The sequence below is a fragment of the Trachurus japonicus genome, chromosome 16 (genome assembly GCF_045865225.1).
Source record: "Trachurus japonicus isolate A0001 chromosome 16, Traja_1.0".
In the NCBI taxonomy this organism is placed as follows: Eukaryota; Metazoa; Chordata; class Actinopteri; order Carangiformes; family Carangidae; genus Trachurus; species Trachurus japonicus.
This window is the reverse complement of record NC_140922.1, coordinates 27384700-27409797: the sequence shown is the minus strand read 5'-3', so window position 1 is coordinate 27409797 and position 25098 is coordinate 27384700. Positions and strand designations below refer to the sequence as shown.

General features: G+C 42.3%; 1 protein-coding gene across 3 annotated transcripts in view; it reads left to right on the top strand.

Moving 5' to 3' along the window:
* ncalda (neurocalcin delta a) overlaps positions 1-25098 on the top strand; it is a 74539-nt gene that overhangs the window by 30323 nt on the left and 19118 nt on the right. Inside the window, exon 1 of one of the 3 annotated variants that reach the window (XM_085802933.1) lies at positions 5355-5581. The exons of 1 other annotated variant lie outside the window; for it this stretch is intronic. The gene's annotated coding sequence lies outside the window, so the exon portion shown is untranslated. Of the gene's footprint in view, positions 1-5354; positions 5582-7040; positions 7142-25098 lie in introns of those variants that run through there. One more of the 3 variants, XM_085802935.1, reaches the window with a different exon arrangement.

The window sequence follows — 25098 nt, the reverse complement described above, 5'->3', positions numbered from 1 at the left end:
TTTTTGGATTAGCTGGGAGTTAAGTGGAGTCGCTCTGTGCCAACATGGCGATGATGGGAGCAGCTCACTCTGAGCTTCAAAACGGCTCCTGAGAAACGTGTCGAGTGACGTCACGCAGAGGATTCATCCATCTTTAATCACTGTCTATATGAGATAAGCAATGTTGTCATTATGACTCACCACCCTCTCTTTAAAAACTTCCAAACATTTCAGTTCAGAGGTTCAGATGATCCTCTGGGTCACCATCAAGTCCATGTGAACGTGTACGAGAGGCTTAAGTCACCGAAGCTTAACAATCTATATCAAGACAAAACCAGTTACATGGTGCCCCTGTCACATTTGTTCATTATACAGGACAGTGCAGGTGTAGTATCCTAGATTTAGCATGTGATTTAACACATTTCCAACCCACCAACAGTGATTTCTGTAGAGATCTGCTCCCTCTGTTACTATAGGGGCATAAAAATACTTTTTTTTTTTTTACAGCTGCTAATCTGAGCCTGTTACAGAAGCATGTGCAAAAATTACTTAATATCCCTCTCAATGTATTGGATAACATGTTGAAAACACCAACACCACCTACTATCCTCAGCAACTGGAGGAGTCACTGTGCATCTGTAGTCACTGTTATGTGTTCATTGATTTTGTTATAGACGTTCAGACCTTGTAACCAGCTCTGCATGGGCTTTTCCTCTCGCTGCCTGCTGATTATCCATTTTATAATCTGTGGTTATCTAATACGTTCAAGTCCAGCTGCTGAGATTAGCCCAACCAGTCCAACCTTCAGGTTCAAGGTCTCACAATTCAACAACAATTGAGTCTTACAAAAACATTTCCGAGCAGACATTTGTCTTTTTCCCCCCATGATTTTGTTTATTTGCAGTTGATTTAATTCCATTCTGCGACTTTTTATTTTATCTGTTGTTTCATACTTGACTTCTTGTGCCCTGGGGCTGGTTTTAGTAACATGCTGCAGACAATGATGGAGTTATTTAGGCATGAGTTTCATTGACACAGAGCGGGGAGTGTTTCCTCTTCCTAAGGAACAACTTCTGAAGGGTTTGCCTTGGAAAGAGAAGTTGTTTTCTCTTCCGCCCATGCTGTTGCTTCCTGAGCTTTCAGCAGGAAGGAATTCCCTCTAGTGCCTGTTACCCACCCTACATCCTAACACACACACACACACACGCACACACCAAGGAGCTGGTTTCACGCTCCTGTAAAGGTCAAAACACATTGAAAAGCGCCTTTCTAAAAGTCAGATAAATATCCGTTTAACACCAAAGGCCCGGTTCAGATCTGGTGCCTGATTTCAAACCAGTGCCTTTTTTTTTTTCTTTTCTCTTTTTTGGCATTTTTAACAACCACAGAATTGGATCTCAGCCAGGAGGACTGGTCACAGAGGGGGGAGGAGGTGGTGGTGGTGGGGATTAGAGTGACCAACAAGACAGAGCAAAACTGTGTGAATACAAAAAAAACAGAGCGACGCAAACATTTTGTCTAATTCAGAGAAGAACCAGCGCTTCATATGGACATGAAACCAGCTAGTCTTGCCTATACTGTCTTGAAATTTCAATTTGAAACAGTTTTTGTTTGGTCTTTTATGCACTTTGTAATGTTTTGAACTCTTATATGAGAAATATTGCAATTTTTTCAGTGAGTTTTTTTTTAGCACCACCACAAAAAGACCATGCAAGGTTCAAAATCTGTCTCTGTGATTGGAGGCAGGTTGTTCTCACTGGGGGATGTGGTGGAGAGACGGTAAAGGGCATTCTGATGTAGAAAAGATGTAGAAAATACTTGCACGAAATGTCCGATGTGCATGATACCATTCAGTATGGCGATGGCGATATGACTTGCAATAAATACACAAATATTCTGGTGTGTGTGCATATTAACCATACAGTACCTGTGTCTTTCTGGAAACAACTGGATAAGCTGTAGTTAGTACATATGCCAGGCCTGTGGTGGCGCTGTAACACTGCCACACAAATTCACGCAAAAACAGAGATAAGAGTGGAAACGTTTGTAACTGTAAACAAACTCAAAACATTATAAGTTGTTGGAGCAACTGTGCCAATCGATGCCAAGTAGATTGTTGTTGTTAGGTCTAGCAGTGTAGCTCAGGTTACAGCTTGCTGATCACATTTCAGGCAACCTTTTGTCATGTGTTCATCGTGCATGTTGATATTGCAATGGCAATAAAAACAAGGTTAATCCATCAGCCCTATATCCATCAGGATGTTTTAATTCCTGCAAATGGCAGATGAGCTGACAGACAAATGAATTTTCTCTTAAGGGATTAATGAAGTCATTCTAATTCTCTCATTGGTGCTATAGGGTTAGGGTTAGGTTTGTGGGTTGCTGTACGTTGCTGGGGAAAACATAGACGTACAATGTTCCCAAGTAAAGGTGGTCAACTCTACATGAGAACATCTTTGACCCTCCACAGGGTTTAAGGCTTTAGATTATGGATATCACTCACAATTCTAGATTTTCGTGGTACGATTGAGAAATAATCACGGTATTACGATTATCACGATTATTATGCATTAATCAATTTCACAACACTATTAATGATTGTGTATAATCGAATACAGTTTAAGTGAAATGTTTGTGTTAATATAAGTCTTAAATAGTTATATCTTCCGACAGCAATCACTTCTATAGAGTGTTTGGTCCGAAACACGGGTCTGTCAGTCACTCTGCTTTGCTGTAAGCCGAGGAGAAAACTTTCCTTGTATCCTACAACCTTTATCCAATGAGGAGAGAGAACGGCATAAAGGGGCGGTCCTCTCTGTGTGTGCAGCCAAGGGATGCGCGTGAATGTGGTGACGTAGGTACGAGGGCGAGGACTGCTAACTCCATCAGCTGACAGGAAGTTAGCCAAAACGACCGGATCGCTTACTTCTGCTTTAAGTTCATTTTAATCTTTTTTTTTTATTACAAATGACACTCTAGCATTTAAATTCCTACCAATTCAATGTTACGTAAAAGGACCAGTATCTGTGCATTTACCTTTAAATACCTTTAGAAAGTGACGGTATTTAAGAGTCTTTACCATTAATATAATTGTGGCGTTTAATACCGCGATTAATTGTGAAAACAAGTAATTGTGACATCCCTATTATAGATATTATGCAGAGTGGTGAAAATATCAAATGCACTGCAGTAACTCATCATTAGTGCGTCATGATGTCGGCCTGCGTCTCAGTGTGTGTGCTCGGCTCAGCTCAGCTCGGCTTCTCTCACATGGCAAGACAGCTCTTCTCCAAAAGTTATTCTGAAAGCCAAGCGCATGTGTTCACCTTAATCAGCCGGGGCATCACCAGTCAGCCCGCTAATCCCCGGACTCACAGGCTTTAATCTAACTAATTTATCCCTGAACCAATTTACCCACCTGACAGCCTTGACTCATTTCACTTTCTTACATCATCTGAGCTCCCGGTGCTCTGCTCCTCTGGCGTCCTGACGGCCTCATCATGTCTCTGCTCCGACGAGTCTTTACAGTCGTTATTTATCTCAGCTGCAAACTCCATTTCCCACTGCTGCCTGTTTATTCTGCTCACTCTCTGCATGTCTACCCCCCTCTGCCTCTTACACACTCACACACACACACACACACACATACCCTTACTCACAGTTAGTCCAGAGAGAGGGTGGGGGGTTAGTTTTCACTTGGCTGACCTCAGCCCCACCCTCCACACAGACCCCACCCTGCCCTGGGCCCCGCGGTGCTGCATTCAGCAGCCAGCAGATGCTCTCCAAATGAATCAGAGTGGAGCTGTTCGTGCTCTCGGCTTGGTGGTGGTGGAGGATGGGATAAGGAGGGTCTTTAGTTGGCCTCTCCACCCCACACTGCCCCTGCCAACCCTCAGTCTTTGTCCCACACATGAGCCCCTCCCCAGGAAAACTTCACACAATGCACAGCACGATTTTATTGGAAGTGAAGTTAGAGGTGATCCTTTAATAGATCTTAATGTAAAAAAAATGTTAAAACTCTGAACTCTGAGAGCTTCTTAATGCAAATAGAACAACAATTATTTTAATTATCCAGTAATCTGTCAGTTATTTGGTCTGTAAAACATCAGAAAAAGGTTGATTCAACACCAAAAGGTCCAGTCTTTGAGAATCCATCAAAAACTGCATGAAAATAGACGCTGATCATTTACATTTCTTGACTCAACCAACTGTTGCACAGTCATCTGCTTCCATTTAACCCTTTTTTAAAGTAGTTTGACATCAGCAAAGCAGAACACAGCGCACCAGTATCCGTCTGTACTGACTGCTAATGACACATGAGGCTGTAATAATAACCATCACCCATATGTACTCTGTTAATTTCCACTGTTGTTGATTTAAGCGCTATCTCTGATTGGCTGTTTGATCACGCTGTTATACATGTAAATCTGTTGGGGTTTGCTGCATCAGCTCCTGACACAGTGTTACATAAATGAGTAATATTCCCTTCTTCCCTTAAGTAATGAAACTTATTATTGAGTTTCTGTTTTATTTTTTTGTCACGCTTCTCTCAGAGCAGAAGTAGCTCCTGGAGTTTCAACGAAAGAAGGTCCATTTCTAATAATAATAAAGTATATATTTTCATTTCACCAGATAAGAACCAAATATATGAGAGTTTATTTATAAATAATCTTAATCCAATCTGCTAAAGAAATAAACAATGACGCCGTCTTTCTATAGATGCATGCTCTTCAACAAAGGTCGTACAGTAGACGAAGTAAAAACAAACTGTTGTAGAAGCAGAACGAGCTTGTTTTGGTTCAAGGAGCCAAAGCTGTTGGTTCAAAAGTGCAGTTTGTCTGGTGCACATTCCTCTCTGTTTCTGAGAGAATGAAAATAATATAATATAATATAATAATAACAACAATATGGGAAACTTTAAACCACTTTGTGTTGTTTCTCTGTTTCATCTTGTCCACATGAGTCCATGTGTGTGCTCGGCTTTTTTTTCCAGCTTCTCTCTGTGTAAGAATCTATGTGTGTGTGTGTGTGTGTGTGTGTGTCTTTGTGTCAGATGACCTATTGAAATCATTGCGGTGCAGTGTGCCTGTTACCAAGGCAACACAGGCTTCTCCGTCTCTCTCTCTCTCTCTCTCCCTCTCTGTGTCTATCTCTCTGTCTCCCCTCCTCTTTCATTTCCCCTCCACACCAGACTGAGGTCATGTGACCGCTCTGACGTCAAGCTGGGGAGGCAGGCAGAGAGAGAGAGAGAGAGAGGAGCGAGTTAGTTTGTGAGCCTCTAACAAACCTCCAGCTCCAACTCGTCTCTGAGAGTCTGTCAGTCAGCGTTCGCTCTGTCTCACTCGTCTCCTTCTCTCCTCCTCCTCCTCCTCCTTCTCACCGCTCCTCTGTCCTCCTCCTCTTCTCTCTCCACTCTCCTATCTCTTCTCTCTCTCTCATCTTTGTTTCTTTCTGGTTGCACTCCTTATTTTTTTTCTTCTGCTGCTTCTTCTCCTCGCCTGTTGCTTCTCCTGCAGCCGCTGCTGCCGCAAAAACTTTAGTCTAAGGGGGAGAGCGCTGGGTGATGGGCTGCTGAACGGCTTGTACGTCGCTACAAAGTGAGGTAAGCTTCCTGTGTTTTCTCTTTTGTGTGTGTGTGTGAATGTTGTGTTGCTTTTAGGAGGCCCACACTGGTTGCTTCCAGACGAGCATGCCGTGCACGCAAGTTCAGAGCTGGATGAAAAAGCAAAAGAGGACAGCTGCTGTTAGCTCGTGCAGTTCGAGGAAAGTCTGTAGGTAAAGTTTAGAGTGAAATAACAGCAGTACATGTGGTGGTGGTGAGAGGAGAGGAGACTAAGCTGCTTTCTCTCTCTCGCCAGATCTGTTTTCAGACACCCCCCTGCAGGAAATGAGTGATGATAGAAAAGAGAGAAAGAAGTGGGGAGTGCGATCGTTAACGAAGGGGGGCAAGGGAGGTGTGGGGGGGCAGAGCATGTTATGTGTGGAGTGGCTGGAAGTGATGGGCAGTTCCACATGGCTTTTCCTCCCAAAGCGTTGCTAATGTTAGAGGCAGTGTAACATAGTGTGGGCTGCACAGAGGCAAGAGAGAGAGAGAGAGGGATAGAGGGGTAGAGCAGCTGCCACCTGCCCCCCCCCCCTCCCTACTAACACCCACCCTGCTCTCAGTGGGGATGGGAAAGCCTCAGAGGTATGTGCTGCAAAAATCTGAACTCCTATAGTCTCAAGGTCAGTTTTTTTTCTCCCTAAAGAAATCCAAGAGGAGTGAGGAGGGAGGGTTTTATTTATTAAAAGGAGTTTTTTTTATTTTTAAGGATTTTCTTGACAGTTGTCCAGCCTGCAAACCTCCACCCTCACGACCTCCCACCCCCTCATTACCCCCCCACACACGCGCATACACCCCTGCTCCCTGCGTGCCTCAGACAAAGGCACGCCGGCCCACATTTAGCCCAAACAGGGTGGAAAGAAAAGGGAAACAAGTGGTGGTTTGGGTCTTTCTTCAAAAAAATACTCCCCATCCTCTCATTCTCCCTCCTCATTCTCCCTCCCCACCTCTCTCCCTCCCTCCCCACCTCCCCCTCTCTCTCCCTCCTTCTCAGCTGCTCTCAGACTTGATCTATTGCCTCGTGCCTCCGAGCTCCAACTTAACGAAGTGGAGACGAGCCAAGAGGAGCATGTAACAGGTCTTTGTCAAAGTCTCCCAAGTGTCGGTAAGAGCAGGTTTAAACTGACTGGAGCTGTAGTTTGTTTTGTTTTTTTCTTTTTGGATGAAGGTTGATGTTTCTTATATTTCCATCGTTCATTTAAAACATGTTTTTTAACCAGTAAATGTCTCAAAGTTGGATAAAGATCATGTAAACAAACAGTAAAGTTAAAGGAGTTATGACAGGTATAGTAGTGAGTCATCTTGCTCTGGTGTCTCCACAGAGAAGCTCAGTCAGTTTGTATGAATTTGACTTTTAATTGTTAGTTTTACACTTGAGTTTAGAGTACAGTACGTTCGCCCTCCTCCAGCGTGTATTGTCCTGTACGTGTGACGGTGCATCATCCAGAAGTGTCTTCCTGTTGTGAAATGAGCTGCATTTATACGACAAGAGGCCATTTTGAGTCAAGACACGGAGACTAAAGTTATGTCCTCCTTTTGTTTTCACGTCCATCTCCTTTGGTAAGACTTAATATTTGTGTGCACGGCTACGCATATACTGTTGTTGCGCGTTTTGTGTGTTTTTTAGTGTTATATGTGTGTGTTATAAACTGGGCACGGTGGCAGGACTCCCACTGACACGGCACACACACACCTCGAGCATACAGCCAGTTGCTTTATCTGACATCCTGCAGCAATGGATTGTCTCGTGTGAGCGCGTGTGTCTGTTTGTGTGTGTAAGTGTGTGTGTGTTGTGTTGTTGAATGTCTTCCTACAAGACAATGTTTGCGAATGTGGCGAACACATATATCATCCTAAATGTTTTATAGCTTTAAGTCTTGAAACGGCTTCGTGGACTGAATTCAGACGACCACATGTGGTGTTTTGGCTTTTATGTCATATATTTACACAACGGCTCAGTGGATTTATGTTGAAATGATTAAAAAAAAAAAAAAAAACGTGCAATGCAATATGCATATCCTACATTAAAGACAGCATGGATGCTGGTAATCAGGGTGAAACCTCTGGATGTGAGCAGCTTCAAACAGCTTACAGGGATCTGTCATGTGAATGATGCGATACTTCAGGCTGACTCTGTCATTTCATGCCAACAGCTCGATACACACACGCACACATGCACGCATTATAACGGAGGTAATGGGATGATTGAGCGGGGGTGAGATTGGTTACCATGGTATTTTCTCATTTTGCTCTCCAGCTTTCATTTACACCGAAAACGCACCAGGGTCAGGCTCTCTACCGGTGTTGGTGGAGGGGGGGGGGGGCATGGCGTTATCTCTGGGTCAGATCCTCGTGTCTAAATTTTTTCAACATGCAACTGATAAATACGTGTCTCTTTATTACTTCTGCACCTCTGCGTCACATGCACGGAGGGTGATACTGCAGGGCTGAGCTCATTAATGTCCTCATAACAATTAGAGAACCTCGTCCTTCCCCGCTTCGTCTAACAGCTGTTTGGAGCTGCAGAGTTTTTTAGACATAAAAAAAAAACAAAAAAACGGTACCACTTCCTGATCGGTGACTGGTTCGGTTTGAAAGCTGAAACTTTCCACTGACCAACCACAGTAAATCTAGAGATGTCAAAGATCCGTGGCTTCCTGTTAACGCCCGCTATCATCTTTCTGCTGCATAACAAAATATGTTGCATGAATTTTTAGGCAAATCTATAACAACCACAACACAGCTGAGAGGCAGCAGGTGTTTTTTTGTTTTGTTTTTTTACAATGAGAGACTCTGGCTCTTGTGTGGAGATAATGATCCAGTTTAAACATAAACATCATGTTTGTATTTTAACATGTTGGAGGATTTTCTGCTTTGCTTCTTCCACACCGGGAGTTTAAGGCGAATTGAAAACAATACAGTACAGTAGCAGATGGTGCAGTATTACACAATTACACAATCCTTCATTCTCAGCCTGTTATCTGCTCTTACAGCTATTACCATCACTACTCTACACATATAGATCATCTGCTTTTAGTTGTGTGTGTGAGAGTGTGTGTAAGTGTGCAGCTTGTATCTTTGTGGTTGCAGGTGGGTGAAAGTAGAGTGGCTGTGCTGCATGTCTGCAAGTGTGTGTGCGTGTGTGTGTGGAGAAAATCCAGAGCTCTTGCTGTGTTTCAATTGATTTAAGGAAGTTATATCATGGAAAAAAGTGACTTGTCTCCCTCCTGCAGTAGCCCACACACACACCACACACACACACACTGCGATGTGTTTATGCCCATATCTGTTTTAAAAACATGATGAAAACAGTTTAAATCTCAGCTGAACCATACGAACCAGCGCTCTATAACATAACATCCCATTATGTACTTAAAGGGAGTCTCGTGTAACCGTGGTGGAAACTTTAACTTTAAGGCAGTTTATGTAACGTGCTGATTTATGAGCAGAGCCGGCCAGAGAGAGAGACAGAAACAGAGAGAGATGGAGGGAGTTAAAGTGAGGAATACAGTGAGAGATAGAGAGAAGAGACAGACGCTGGAGGAGGCAGTTGGAGCTCTTTCCTGTCTCGATTCCTCTCGCTTCTTTATCAGGTGGTAAATAATGGCCACTTTGAGTGATGGAGCTTTTTTTTTTTTTTTTTTTTTTTATAAACCAGGAAACAGACTCAATGAGTCTCAGCGTTCAGATAAACAGACGTCCGACAGAGCATTTACTTTGGAAAGCAAAAACCCAGCCGACATTATATACCTGCACTCTTAATTGTTTTGTTAATGGTAAGTGATTGTCAGCCATCGGAAACACCTTAGGCCCCGTCAAGTGTTTGTTTCACACTCACAGACACGGTTGTAGTCTTCTCCATCCAACGCCCATGTTGTTTAAGCAGCCACAACATTAGTGCCGATCCGAGCCCCCATGGGTGTGTAGGTTTTAAAACTGAACTGTGGTCATGTGCGTCGTTGGTGTGTTGCTATCTTCAGGCAGCAGAAAGTAATATAGATCACATAAGACGAGCTTAGATGTTGGGATATGTCAGGTTTAATGGCCTCAGAAGGTCACAGCTGCCTCTTCTTCTAACCATGATGCTGGGCCGTAGCCAGGTCAGCTGCAGAAAATATTCACATTATTTGACAAAAAACTATGCATCACTTTGGACCCCTCTAGTCAAGTCAAGTCAAATTTATTTATATAGCACATTTCATACGGCAAGCGTAAACTCAATGTGCTTCAAGCTAGTAGTTATTGTATAGGTTGTACATAATCACTTCAAAATGACCCACAATTATAAACAGTAGACTTATTATTATTATTATTATAGACCCATTAGATATGAAAGGAGGCTCCCACATGCTTGAGCTTTACACCGCTGACTATCAGAACAGAAATGTCCTGTGGTTTTCAGCCTTCTATGATTATATTTAGCCTACCGTTTACAGCTGAGAACATATAGGTATTGTTCCCGCTCCATTAAATACAGTGCAGTGAAAAAGTATTTGCCCCCTTCCTGATTTCTTACTTATTTGCAGATTTGTCACACTTAAATGTTCTTTTTTTTTTATATAGTATTTTGGTCCTGAAATGTGTGTTTCTCTTCTATAATTCACATTCTACATCTCGGAGGCAACGTCTTTCCACATACGGGCTTCCTTCGCCTTTCAAACGGAGCAGAACCGGTCTGACACAACACCGGTGGTAGAAGCATTGAAAGTTATGGATGAAATATTTACCGAGGTCCGGACCTCTGTGACCTACGGCCGTAACTTGGATTGAAATGAGGCTCTTCCTCCCGTTTGTCACCTACTACATTTACAGTTTCGTAATAAACCAAAAACATCACATCAAGTGTGTGTGATGCTGTACACAGACCACTTGTTCCTCGGCCCTCCACACTCTGATTGGTTTATTGCATGTTATGGCCAAAACACTCCCAGGATTAATTAATGGACTAAGTACAACCCCTGTGAATCATGCGCCTGGTGGAGTGACCTTCTTTTTCACAGTTAAATACACCCAAAATGCACTTTATACTGTTAAGATACAGCCTCTCTCCTCTGTGTGTGTGTGTGTGCACATGATGATCCCCGTGGTGTAAAATTCACCTTTTTCATCCTGCGGTTACAGACACACACACACACACATGGCAGATCAGAGGATATATTGAACAATAAAGGCACCTGCTCATCAAACGTCGCTCCTCCGCATTCATCAGGTTGTCACAAACCTCCACGGGCGTCAGGGTGCAAATTGACACATTTTGTGCAGCAGCATGTGACGTTTTAAAAGGTGGAAAAAAGCTCTTAAAATGTTGCATGCTCTCACATAAACTTCTCCTCAACAAGAGCTCCCTTCACGCCACCGCCTCTGGTTTCAACCCGGCAAACAAAAACATCACTGAGGGAACTGTCACAAGTCGGTCTTAAGTAATTCACATTGGCCTTGAGAACTCTGAGAGTGCATTTATATTCTTACACTCTGTAGCTTTAGGTTTGTTGTCCACTTTTGTTAAAGGGATAGTTCAACATTTTGGCAAATTGAGACAGAGTTGTTTTAGAGGTAAATTCAGAGACTGCTTGTTGAAAAACTGCCCCCGACAGGAACGCGCATCAGCGGTTTTGCATGAATTTACCTCTAAAACAACTCTGCCTTGTAACGTTCTGTTATTATCTCATAGCATGGTGATCAGATCACACGCCGCAACAAAAACCTAGGTAACCTGGAGCAGCTTCACTCGAAAAGTGCAGATTTTTGTTTGACATTGATAGAACATGTACTGTAAAACCAGAGATAGTTTTAATTGTACAATATTATTTATGTATCAGAGCGTAACGCTGAGATGGGATGGGATGGGATGGGATGGGATGGGCAGGCGTTGCATTTCTTTTAATATATTCGTCATTTTTTGTTAATTTACAAAATGGAGAAAAAAAAATCAGCTGATACTCTACATGATGTTTGTGTAATTTTGGGTGCGATCAGATCATAGGTGAAGTTGTGCTGAAAAAAAAGATACCAAACATGAGTATGGTAAACATTTTTCTTATATGCTCTCATGAAGGCAATATAGGCTCAGACCCCTGAAGGGTTAAAGTGTGTGCAGCAGAGACAAGCAGCAGTGAAACATGCAGCACACTGACTCCTCTCCATGTACGTGCGCCTGGCTCACTAACAATGGTAATGGCACTCGAATCTCAAAATTAGTTTATACAGTGTAATTTTCCCCACTGTGGAAATGTCAGCCTGAGTGTTGACTTCACTTGAGCGGCTCTGACACCTCTCTCTCCTCTCAGCCTGGACAGTGGAGGTACAACACAATCCCCTGGTTGAAGTTTATAGTTCACCTCGGGTCAAGTGGAGATTACTCATCCACTGTCAGAGCACCAACTGCACTAGATGGATGCGTCGTGCATTCATCGGGGCGTTTCGAACCCTGTTAAGGACGAGTTTTTTGTTTTTTAGTTTTCAGTTTTTGCTTTGCTCTGCTCTGCTCTGCATCTTATTGTTGTGTTTATATTTGAACATATGCGGCGGCGCAGGAAGGATACATTTTTACAGCGCCTGTCTGCCCGAACACAGTGACCTCCATCCTGTGCTGTAGCTGCCGTAGCTGCTGTGGCCTGGGACTCATCAGTGATTGTAAGGAGAGGAAAAAATACCTTCAGAAATATGACATCAGCTCCACTTATGGAAATATTCAATGAGTTCGCTGGACGTTTGACAAACAGCAGCGCTCTGTCGTCTTCAGCCTGGATCATGGAAGCTGGATCTTTTTTCTTTTTTTTTTGTGCGGTTGCGTTTTTAAAGGGATGATATATAGGAAGGCTGTAAGGACTGGGAAGTGGTGTGTCAACAGTTTACGTTGGACCGTATCTGACCCAGAGATGAGTTTATGATAAAAATAAAACAAGTTTTTTCCCTCAGAGGAGCAGCGGTGTATAAATAATTGCACTCGCCATCGTCCCCTACCACCCCCCTCCTCCTCCTCCTCCTCCTCCTGTGAAAGCATTTCATCTCAGACAGACGCGGTGCGAGTTCGGAGGGACAGCTGGTCAGCTCTGGCGCTCTTTGTCATTCTCCCATGGGCTTCTATATGAAGAGATCAGAGGTCACGCAACTTAAAATCCACAGCCCCCAACAGGCTGCAGAGAGCTCTCAAAGATGGCCCCCAGTGAAAAGGTCCCACACAGAGTCACACTTGCTGACATGGATCTTTTTTTCTTTTTTTTAAAGGAAAGTCTTGGCCTATAGGGTGCCATGCATTGGTTTGGGGAGGGGGGGAAACTATGGGAAACAGATGTTCTATTTTTAGATGCAGAGGAATTCACACACACTCTGTTGTGTCATCGTGAACACAAGAGAAGCTGCTGCTTCCAGGAGTTTATTTGTCTGTAGTTGAACTATCTATCTGCTATCTGGGGCTCTTTCATATTTATTTTCAATTCTTATTAAGTGTTTTCTTACCCATTTTGTTGACTGCTGTGTTTTATATTTCCAAAATGTGTTATATATAAAAAGTGGATTGGATTGGCTATCTGTGAATCAAAGATGTAAAGTTAACATCATCTTTATTAGTGTGTATCATCAGGATGCATGTATTGCATTTGGTAAACAAGGTTTGGTCAGTGCTGTTTACACTTTACTTTACTTTACATATAATTATTTTCATCTGTGCGTTTTGGTTTCAGAGAAATTGAGCGTGTGGTTTTTGCTTTGCGATATTAGAGCCATGCGAGTATTTGTGTTCGCTTGTGTGTGGTGTTCTTTGTGGTGATTTATCTCTCACACTGTGAACAAAGGAAACAACGAGAGACCAAAATAAAATAGTCTTTATGCGTATAAAGCTGAGCGATGAGCCTGTTTCTAAAAGTGAATACTCAATTTAAAAAAACAGGGTTTGGCAGAACAGAGCACAAAAAAATGTAAGAGCCAAAAAATTGACTTCACAAATCCAGAAAATATTAATTTCATCCTCCGTCTCTGCAGCAGCGAGGTAAAGAGAAGAAATGGGCCCAATGTCACGCAGAATGAAGCACTGCCCGGCGGTGCGTCGCTGAACCACTGTGCATTATGCTGCAGCAAAAGTTTGGCGAGGTCTCTGTGTTTTTTCAGGGAATACCACACATGTTTCTGTCTGTTCTGTACTTCATTGTAAATGATTCTTCCTCGGTACAACCTGACCAAACTGTAAACTGTTTTCTTGTCTGTAACAACATCTATTGCACGTCTGTCCGTCCTGGGTGAGGGATCCCTCCTCTGTTGCTCACCCTGAGGTTTCTCCGACTTTTCCCTGTTAAAAGGGTTTCCATGGAGTTTTTCCTCAGTCGATGTGAGGGTCTAAGGACAGAGGATGTTGTTATGATGCCATGTAAAGCCCTTTGAGACAAACTGTTTGTAAAAACGGGCTATACAAATAAAATTGCCTTGCCTTGCCTTGCCTTGCCTCGCATCGTAGAGTCAGGGTTTAATAATTCAATAATTCAGCCTTGATTATTTAATTTAAAAAGTAAAATTTGATATTTTTTATTTTAGGAATCACAGGTAGAAATTTTATAGCACACACTGTGAAGGATAAAATGTGTTCATAAGAATACGTCCTGCTACTGTTGACATTATTTTGAACTCATACCTGCGTTTTTTTGCATTGAAATGCAATAATAACAACATGTATATAACATCCCAAAGGGAGTGTTTCACATGACAATATGGCAGCTCGGAGGTGATGGATCTCTGATACACAGCTACTTAAAATTCCTCAGCGCTTGCAGAGATCTTTGGCAGTCAGGGTGCATGCCTGAGTGGGGTACGTGAGGCGAAGGAGAGATGAGTGGTACCATCACTGAACTGTCGCTTGAAAACAACTTGAAATGCAATATGTTGCTTGGAAATTGCTTTTCTGAAGCTGCATGCGCTCTTATTGTGAGCAAAGATGGCTGTCTGTCACGCAGAGGGGGGGAAATGAAGAAGAGTCGTGTTATGTGCAAACCTGTGTGGTTGGTAGCTGCTCACCATACAGTACACGCAGATGCAGGTTATATCTATGAATGTATGACAATAGTCTACTTGCCAACAATGAGTACCCGGAAATGTTGAGTACCCCAAAGTTTTATGTTAGAAATATATAGTATGGGTCCCCAGTATTCAGAAACTGCCGGATGCTAATTTATATATATTGGGCAATTAGCACAATTGACATAATTAGCATAAATTAGCATCATTGCCTATATGGGCAATATTTCAGCAAAATTGACTTGGCTGATCTGGGCAATATTGGAGTGGTTTTAGGGGTTATTGATGATGCTGAATCCATTTCTGACATTTTCAAAATTCAAAATGGCTGTCTAAACCGGAAGGGACCAGATTGAAATCCATCAAAATCGGCCCACTGGCGGTTTAAATCTGGTCACTACCGGTTTAGACAGCCATTTTGAATTTTGAAAATGTCAGAAATGGATTCAGCACCATCAATAACCCCTAAAACCACTCCAATATTGCCCAGATCAGCCAAGTCAATTTTGTTGAAATATTGCCCATATAGGAAATTATGCTAATTTATGCTAATTATGTCAATTGTGCTAATTGCCCAATATATATAAATTAGCATCCGGCAGTTTCTGAATACTGGGGACCCATACTATATATTTCTAACATAAAACTTTGGGGTACTCAACATTTCCGGGTTCACAATGGGGCCCTATGGGCTGGCAAGTAGACTACAAAGACAGTGTTGAGACGTACTCTGTGATTAGCTATCAGCACAGTTCTCCCATCATCATCTCTCTGCAGATTTGTCATTTACACTTTAAATTCTCTCATCTACCACGTCTCAAAGGTTTTTTTTCCACTGCGCTTTGATTTAGAGGATCATTAGGAGGTAGCAATAGAAGATGCTAAACTGAGGCCACGAAGGGATGAACACGATCAGCAACACATTACATCATTTAATCCATCCTTAATATAACAATCTTCCATCAAAGCAGAGTTTCAGGAGCATTATGAGCATCATGAAACGAGGCTGAACGTTGTTAGTTTCTATTGTAGCAATTCCTTAAAGCAGATATCAGTGGCACGGCCGTTTCGGCTAATGCTGTGTTCAAGGCAGGCTTTTGAAACCGTAAGTTACAGCTTCAAGTCACAACTACGACTTGGGAGCGTTCCAGGTAACCCGTAGCTCGTGTTTTTACCGTCCTGTTGTCTGTGAAAGTTCCCTATAACGGCCACTCGTAACTTCCGACCCGTGAACTCGTACCAGATCGAACTGGTATGACTTCACAGGAAGGAAAAACACAAAGTACGAGTTTCCTTGAACGCACCATGAGTTAGCAGCCCCCGCCCTTGTCAGGCATCAATTGGTCCTCGTGCTACGTCACCACATTCACGCGCATCCCTTGGCTGCACACACAGCCCTTCATGCCGTTCTCTCCCCTCATTGGATAACACTTGTATCCCACAAGGAAAATTTTCTCCTCGGGTTACAGCAGAGCAGAGTGACGGAGAGACTCGTGTTTAGGCTGAAATACTTCATGTAAGTGATTGCTGACGGAAAATAGGACTATTTAGGACTTATATTAACAAAAACATTCCACTGATATCTGCTTTAATTAGCAGAAATGCAGCGTGCGTTAAAGACTGGAAACACGGTGACCTCTGAGAGCAGCAGCACTGACTGGTTCCCAGTCGCACTGATGGAGATAATGAGTGTGTCAGTAGTTCTAGTTCATCGCCTCTTGTTGTCAGTTTGCAGAGATTCTGGAGACCAGTTGCAAAACACTGAAGGCAGATGAACAGTTTATTGCACAAAGATGGATAATGAGCAAGGTATCAGATGATATTCAACCTCATTGGTTGCCATTAGCCATCGGTAAATACTGATGGCCAGTGGCAAATTGTGCTGACTCAGAGGAGAAGCCGTGTTGTTATTCTCTTTTTCAGGAGATGTGACTCGCTGCTGAGACGCCAGAGTGAGCGTGCATGTTCAGTTTGTTAAAGTTAAGTGAGCGAAGAATTCGTTTTTTGTGAGAAATTAAGATTTCTTGGGTTTTTCTTCACACAAAAGAGGAATAAAAAGGATTGGCCGCATTGTTATTTTTCTCACAGTCGGTACTGTACATCCCTACCAGGCAGAGAGGGACAGATCCGAGGTGAGCAGCGAGCTAATCCGGTGAGTTCCTGAGGTCGGAGGGAAGCGGCAGGGTGAGGAAAATCGAAAAGAAAAAGAAAAGTCATTGTAGGAGCAAAACAATTTCACTGACGATCTGAGGAGGAGTGACCGCACCTTTTTGATGGTTCCTCCATTTCTTATTATGTTTCATTTGAGAAAATTCTGTGTGTGAGACAAAAGGAGAGAGAGATATAGAGAAATATTCCCATCCCCAGTGCATCAATGTGAAAGTATTTACGCTGCCAAATTAGCAAAACACAAAATATGCAGCTGGAAAGCTCGCCGACCGTTACTAAAATTAGTTTTCTCCACTACGTAAGTCACTGATCTCCAGTGAACCTTCTTCATAAATACAGGAGAAATCCAATAATAAAGAGTTATCAGCCATTAGATATGACTAATATGAGGATGTGGGTTTTATGGCACCACCTTTTGTGATACGTCTTCTTTGACATCCACACCCTAAACCTCAAATCACCTCCAACTAAACGAACAATGGCCAACACTTCCTGTTCATAATCAATGGAGTAGTGGATTCAGGTTATGTAATCAGATTACTCAGAGAAACAAAGTCATACGGGGTCAGAAAAAGAGTTTATATGTTTGTTGATGGAGTTATGTTAAATATAAAACCACATTTCCTAATTTAAAGACCGTTTTTATCATCCAGCCGCTCCATACTCTGTTTGCACAAAGTCTGACTGTTAAAATGTGATTAAACACCTGGTTATCTTTATGCGGAGATAAGGTTTAATGTTCCTCTGCTCCTCCGCCCTGACACAGGAACTAGGTTTCCTATTTACATGACATTTAAGAAATCAAGTTACTGGGGAAAAAAGCTGTTGTTGTAACCTGGTTATTAAGCGCTCGCTCACTGCTGCTCTGTGTCCACTTAACCTTATCGCATGCACTCGTTTTTTCTTCTTCCCTGGAGCAAAATACGGAAACATCCTCACTGCTGCGAGGAGTTTTAACACGCTGGAAAGCTGCACAGGAGTTTAAAGACTCAAATTAAACCACTGTTGTATGAAATTAACTTCTTAAAATCCTAAAAACTTAATTACGTTTCACATTAAGCAGAGAAATAAGAAGTTAATTTGTGTTGTCAGTGCAGAAGAACATCCTCCACCCCGGTTCACTAGATCCCAGCCCCGCCAGACTCGTCCTGACCTCTGACCTTCACTGTGGCGTCACTTCCGCCCTGTTTGTTATTTTCCGTGATGTTACATCCTGTTTCTATATTTTCCCTTTGACCACAGGAAGCGGTGTGAGCTTTGTTGCGTCCCCCGGGGGGTGGGGTTCAATCACAGACTCTTTTTGCCTGAGTCACGTTTTCTCGTTTCCCTTTTCTTTTCTTGATTCTGTTCCTCTTCCTCCGCCTTCTTCTTCTCTTTCTACTCTTGTCTCTCTCATAACGCAGACCCTGTTCGACCTGATCGACCTCGTCCTCAAACAGCCATACGTACTGTTCATTCTCCAGCTGCTCTCCGCAAACATCTTTTATCAGTTACAGATCGGCTCATTTTACAGCCGTCCGTCCCTCGTCCCTCGTCCACGTCATATTGGCACCTTGAATCCACACAGGTGTGAACTGTTTTTTTGTTTTTTTTTGTTTTTTATTGTGACTCATCAGTTTTATAGAAAATTCAGTTGGATAAACAAAGCAACACAACCCAGCAGTGGGTGTAGAAAGATGATGGGAAAAAGGGTTTTGAAGTCATGTTTGTGTTTCTTAAACAGTGGCTCGAGTCCATTTGTTTTCAGATCTCAGGATCACTTAGGGGAAATCCTTACAAATTTGGATCAAACGGTCACTCAGACTAAAAGATGAAATGATGAATCAAATTTTTGGGTCAAAAGTCAAAAGTCAAAGTCAGTGCGACCCCCAGAAATCTTTTCTTTCTTTTTTTGGGTCTTGTTAAAAAAGTGATATGTCAGGAATGCCTTGATCTGTCCCCTCCTGACTTCACTGTTGAGTCCAGTCCAGTTTTTCATTCCCCTCGCCCCCTCCTTCACTTCCTCTCCCTGGACAGTGGGTCTGCTGTTCCTCCTGTTGCTCCTCCACCGCAAAGCTCATCGGGTTTTGGCAGAAATTGAGTTTCAGGTGATTGTCATTGCACCATGTGACCAAAGCTTTGGCCCATCGGTTCCTCCTCTGCACCGTAGGAAACCGTCTCTAAAAGTGACAGACGAAATATTTCCCACAAAAAAAAGATTCCTTGATGTCAATGCGGTGATGATTTACATTTTTGCAAAAGAATATATTTAAAGTAACCATGTGTGCAGAGATGAAGTGCATGTGTAAAATCTATTTTTATAAGAGTCTCATGTCGAAACAAACCAGCTGGAAACATTCAGAGGATGTAAAGTTATAAATCTGCCACTGTTTCAAGAAAGTTTGATAGAAGATAGAAGCTGCTAGGAGACTAAAGCACGAAATAATAAAAATAAGAAGAAGAAGGATTGGAGACAGGAGGATATCTATCCAGCTTTGGGACCCAGGAGTTACTCATTCAACCAATTAAGCAGGTCCAGTGATGCAGGGCTCTGGCAGACAGAGAGCTCCCATCACGGCACCAGAGAGCCAGACAAATTATACATGACCTCCACGTACAACAAGGCGCGGGGGTCATTTTCTCTTCTTGGACAAAGACAAAGAGAAGAACAAACAGATCAGATTCTCACGACCGTCCAACCAAAGTAATAATAGTCGACTCGTCACATGTTTATATCTAACGCAGCGTTGTTATATAATACGGAAGCGTATTGCATTTTTGTTTGTTTTTTTGAATAATTATTTCTGTTTTTCTGACAAATTTCTTTCTGTTTTTCGTGATAATATCTTTCGGACTTAACAAGATTTCAAAATCCTGGGAGAAACTCCCACCTGCAAGTAACGTTTAACCACTGCAGTCAAGCCTCCACTTCATCACGGATCTATTACATCTTAGATCCATGAGATACTGTACATCCATCCACAAAAAATACAGTCGAGCTATCACCGGCATTGTACAGTAGATTTTCAAAGGAAAACCCCACTCATTTTTCTTATTTTCACTGAGTTCCCAGTAAATTCAGATTTATATTGAAAGGAAACCTACAGTACATGTTATTACAGAACAACACCTCAGAGAGTATCACTCAGAAAACATCAGAGCAGTCTGATGTAGCACCTTTATGTTGAAATCAGTCCTTACGTTACTTGCAGGTGGGAGCTTCTCACGGGATTTTGTAATCTCAATAGCTAAATCAGAAAAAAATTACCCTGAAAAACAGAGAAAAAAATTGTCAGAAAAACAGAAAAAAAATATTCAAAAAAACAAACAAAAAAATAAATTACTCAGAAAAACAGGATTTTTGTCTTGATTATTCAAGTGAATGCAATACGCTTCTATAATATAAAACCCTATTTAATACGTGAATAGAAAGTGCAGGTACAGTTCAGTGGCAACATGTTTGTGCGCTGTGGCTTCGTGCGTCGCATCGTTACGTAAAAAAACCTCTGCAGGTTGATTTTGAAATTGACTTTTGAGGAAACGTGTCATCTCATCTTGTTGCTTCTCAACCAGTTCACTCTTCTTCTTTTTTTTTTCTTGAATCAATGGGCACAATGTGTGTTTGGCTGCCACGTCCTCCTCCTCCCTCCTCCTCCTCCTCCTCCGTCTTCTATCAGGTCTGTTACCATAGCAACTTAATGAAGGCTTAAGAGGTCCATTTAAAAAGTATAAGAGCTGAAAACAACAGCGTTACGTTAAAGAGGCAGACACAGGTTTTGGTGAAGGTATGAAGTACCGGGGTCAGAGAAGAGAAGAGAAGAGGGGGAAATGTTGGCGTCGGTCCAAGTAGTACAAACTCATCTGCCCCCCTCACCCCTCCCTCACCCTCCATCCAGCTACTCCCTGGCCGTCTGCCAGCGCCCGTCTGTGTGTGCTTTTCCTACACCTCGCCTCCCAGAGCCACGGCGTTGTCAGGAAGCCGGAGGGGAGAGGTTTCTGCTTGTTGGACGCCGCTGAGGAACCTGCAGGCTGCAGAAACTGCAACCGAGCAGCAGCAGTGATATGTTTAGAGGGCGGCGTCTTAAGTCCGACACTTTACAGTGGGCTACTTGTGGATTTCACACTGGTAAACGGTTAGTTCATACAGTAGATAGATACGTAATAAACAAACATTGTGGTTTGAGGGATGAATAATTATAAAATGGTGTCAAAATGTCTTTGGGGTTTCCTGCTGAAAGAAGAAAAGAGAACGTAGTCCTTCTTCTTTCTTACTTTAATCTCTGTTTTGTGTATCTTGTGTGTGTGTGTGTGTGTGTGTGTGTGTGTGTGTGTGTGTGTGTGTGTGTGTGTGTGTGTGTGTGTGTGTGTGTGTGTGTGTGTGTGTGTCCTCTCCCTCTGCAGACTCAAGCTGCTGTGTTTCATTAAGAAAAATGAAGTGTACACATGTTTCTCCAAACACAGAAACCCTCCCTCCTCCTCCTCCTCCTCCCTGGGAAACGTTCTCTATCTGTCACTTTTTTTTCTTTATTTCTTTTTTGCCGTCTTTTCTTTTGTCTAATTTATTCTCCACAAACCAAAACTATTCGGTTATGGTTGCACATCAGTCTCTGAGTGTGGTCAGCGCTCATGTTACTCATGGATTTCCTTTTATAAACCCACTTTGGGTTTATTTTTCCGTTGTAAATTTAGCATTTCTGCTTGGACTTCCATTAAGAAACATTTGCAGATGAACCAAACAGAGCAAAAGGTTAATCACCTCTAAATTAGCTCCATATGTATACGGATATATTGGATCTTACATTGTTGCTAAGGTGCAGCTGAACAACACAAAGACGCCTCACGTGATGAATTAGTTCCCTGTTATGCAGCTGAGTTCTCCAGGAAGTGCTCCGCTACACTCAATTAAAAAGCTTTTAAAGCAGGTTCCTGCTCAGTAAATACAAATTAGTTTGTCATTGACTTTGCAAAATCAACACGGCACACCACTGAACTGCTTTAACACCAGTTTAGCATATTATAGCCTACTGTATGTCTGATTTGAGCGAGTGTCGGTGGCTCTGAGTCAGCTCGGCAGTGTGTGGTCTGAGCGCTGGATCCTGTTGGACAGCGTCGTCAACTCATTAAGTCATAAATTTCAAGTTTATTAGTCTGGAAGTTGCCTCCAGATCAAAATTAGTACAACTGAGTTTGTAAATACTGCAGGACATGATGAAAATGGTTCATACTCAACCGGAGTCGTGGTAAATATATCTTCATTCATCTTTCAAAGGTTTAAAATGCACCACTCTATTTGCTAGTTTATGTCTCTGCAGGATTATGCAACAAGTGCAGGACCTATTTGCACCATGATACATGGACCAACAGAATAGGTTTTGATTCAATTTAAGATCCAGAAATCATGTTTAAAACTTTGCATAACATTTCAGTCAATATTCAAGTCAATTTAGTTTGAGCATGCATCATCTAAACACACTTATCGTATCGTTAGAGATAATTCTGCCGTCTCTGCTTCCAGTTTTCTCTTCTTGTCGACTTTCTCGACACAATCAGAGAAGAGGAGAGAGATGTATTTTTATCAACAGACACAATCACATGTGAAAATTTGATATTCAGTTGTGGAAAAAGAATGGAAACTGCTGTCTCACCACCGCTTGTGTGGACATGAACCGCTGCCACCACCTGAAACAAGAACCAAAAAATTGCGGTAAAGATGGCAGAGCATGTGTTGCATTGCACGCATCACCAACAGGAAGGCACAACTCAGAAATACAATAATGCTCTCATCTCTGATCTGATTTTAAATTCTAAACACACTTTATAAATCAAATGTCATTTATATTATAGCTAAGTTTAATATCACCAACAACATGTGATCTAAATCCTTTGTGGTTAATATCCTGCTGGTTTATACACACACACACAGCGAGCGCTCTGCTGTGACGTTGGACCACTTCATGTCTCAGTTGTTATTTGTCTCGCTGCTGCTGCTTCACATCAAAAGATGTTTTATTACCTCTCTAGATTTGTGCAGCTGATGATCACAGTTGGCTCCTTGCTACTCACCTCACTCATATACCTGCACCCACACACACCTACACACACACACACACACACACACACACCTACACACATCCCAGAGTCAGTCATTGTGAGCGTGTGTGTGTGTGTAGTGTGTACCCATGCGTTTGTTTATGCAGTGCACTCAGCCAGAAAGCTCATCAATGGCTGTGAGAGATTTTTTTTTTTTTTTTTTTGCCGAATGTTACTATGGTAACTGCAGTAAAATTGCTTCATAAGAGCGAATTGGTCTCCTTGTGTAAGATGAAATAAAACAGAGGATGGAGAGAGCGAAACAACGGAGCACGGAGGACAAGGAAGCGAGAGCGGCGTTAATTAGGGACAGCTGCAGAGTCAGAGAGAGAGAAGGAGAAAATGTGTTTTTTAATTTCCATAATGAATTAAGATGAGATACCGTCGACTTTCTGCATATACAGAGGAGTCACAAATTAGGGGGAAAAAACAGCATTAAGTAGGCGAAAGTGTGTGCAGACTCTCAGAAAACATATTCCCTCGTTAGTTAGTTTCTTTCTGGCCACAGCTTGTTGTTATTCACATTGTTTTTTAAACTAATCCAACCATCCAGTGAGTCCTCGTGTCCTCCGCTCCCAACACCACGACACGAATGTTTCATAGATGATGAAAGTCACCTAGTAAATGTATTCACACCTCGTTAACATCGCCGCCGTGCTCAACACCGCTCATTGTGAAGAGGCCTGGTGTTTTTCTAGAGGCTGTTTCCCACAGAGGAAGTGGAGAGAGAAAATATCTGTAGCTTTTTACTGGAGAGAGTGTTTGTGTGTCTGTGTGTGTATATATATATAAAGTGGTTAAATTGTTATAATGGGGATGTGGATCTGAGCCATCGGACCCGGTTCTGCTCAGACCGCTCAGTTTGAATCTGAATCGGTATCCACTCCTGTCTGTTGAGGAGATTATAAACGGCGTCCAAATTGTTCTGCAGTTGGCTTCAGGAGAGGAAATGTGACTGGATGAGGGACAACGAGGGGGGCGGCGACTTTTACCTGCTTCAAACTTGTACAACAAGTCAACCAATCCCATTGCATGTCTAAGTTCTGCTGAAGTGGAGCCAGAAACTCACATTTTTTTTGAATGAACTTTATTTTGTTGCTTAAGTGGAGACGGTGGAAAGTAGTCGCCGTCATGCACCTTTGATTTATGAGCTGTCGTCATGGCTGGTTATTGTAACACTCTCTGTAGAAGCCTAGATATATTTTGCCTGCCATTTTGCTTTAGGTTTTATGTCATTGCGTTGACACATTGAGAGTCTGTGGTTATTTTCTTTTACTTATTGTGTGTGGTGGCAGGAGTTTTGAACACAAAAGGAGAAGACTAAGCTCATATATTTTTTGTTGATCGTCAATTCACTTTACCATCTCACCATTATCATTATTATTATTCATTGAAAGGCACGTATTATTTTTGCCTTTTTCTGTAACTGCTTGTTGGCTCTTTTAGATTTTTTTGATTTTTGTTACAATAAACACTTTAAACTGATCGTGGACCCTTGGAGTTTTTGGACGCACGCATCTCAAAAGAGCTTTAAGTTCCCCAGCGGCTCAAGTTTGTTGAGAGACAGCCGCAACACTCTCCCTCTCAATGTCTGAAATCTGTCGCCCAACAAAAGTCGTCAGGAGCAGCAGCCTGCTCCAGTCTTGCTTCAGTTGCTGTATTTGGCAGGAGTGTTTTATTCCCAGCAATGATTTGTTCTCACTTTATTCTTTTTTCTTTTATCAGATTTCATTGTATTTTCAGGGCTTGTGTTACAATAATGCATGCCAACAATACATCTATAAGCAGTGGCCTGATAGAGGGGGGGGGTAGAAATTAATAAAACAAAACAAAATCAAAAACCCAAAATGAAACAAAAAGATATAAAGCAACAACATGTCAACAGATAAAATAATAAGTATCCTTTCCTTGCGCATGTTAAATACCATTTCTTCTGATCCAGTGTGACCATTTCCCACTTAGATGTTGTTGTCATTTCCCTTTAACTTGACACTTTGTCTTCTCTCTTCATTCCTATATGTAACAGACAACCTGTAGCTCAGATCCCCCAGCACCACTCGCCTTTTTCCCACTGTTGCAACATCTGTTTATCTTTACATTCTTGAACAGCACGTACGACGCTCTGCTGAACGATAACGCTGACAGATTCACCGCTTCAAATTCTTTATTGAAACTATACGTTCTCGTGGTCGGACACGTGCAGACTTGTCATCTCTGATCGTCTTTCATTTTTCACCTGTAGATTTGATCAGCAACTAATTAAGTGAATGTGAACT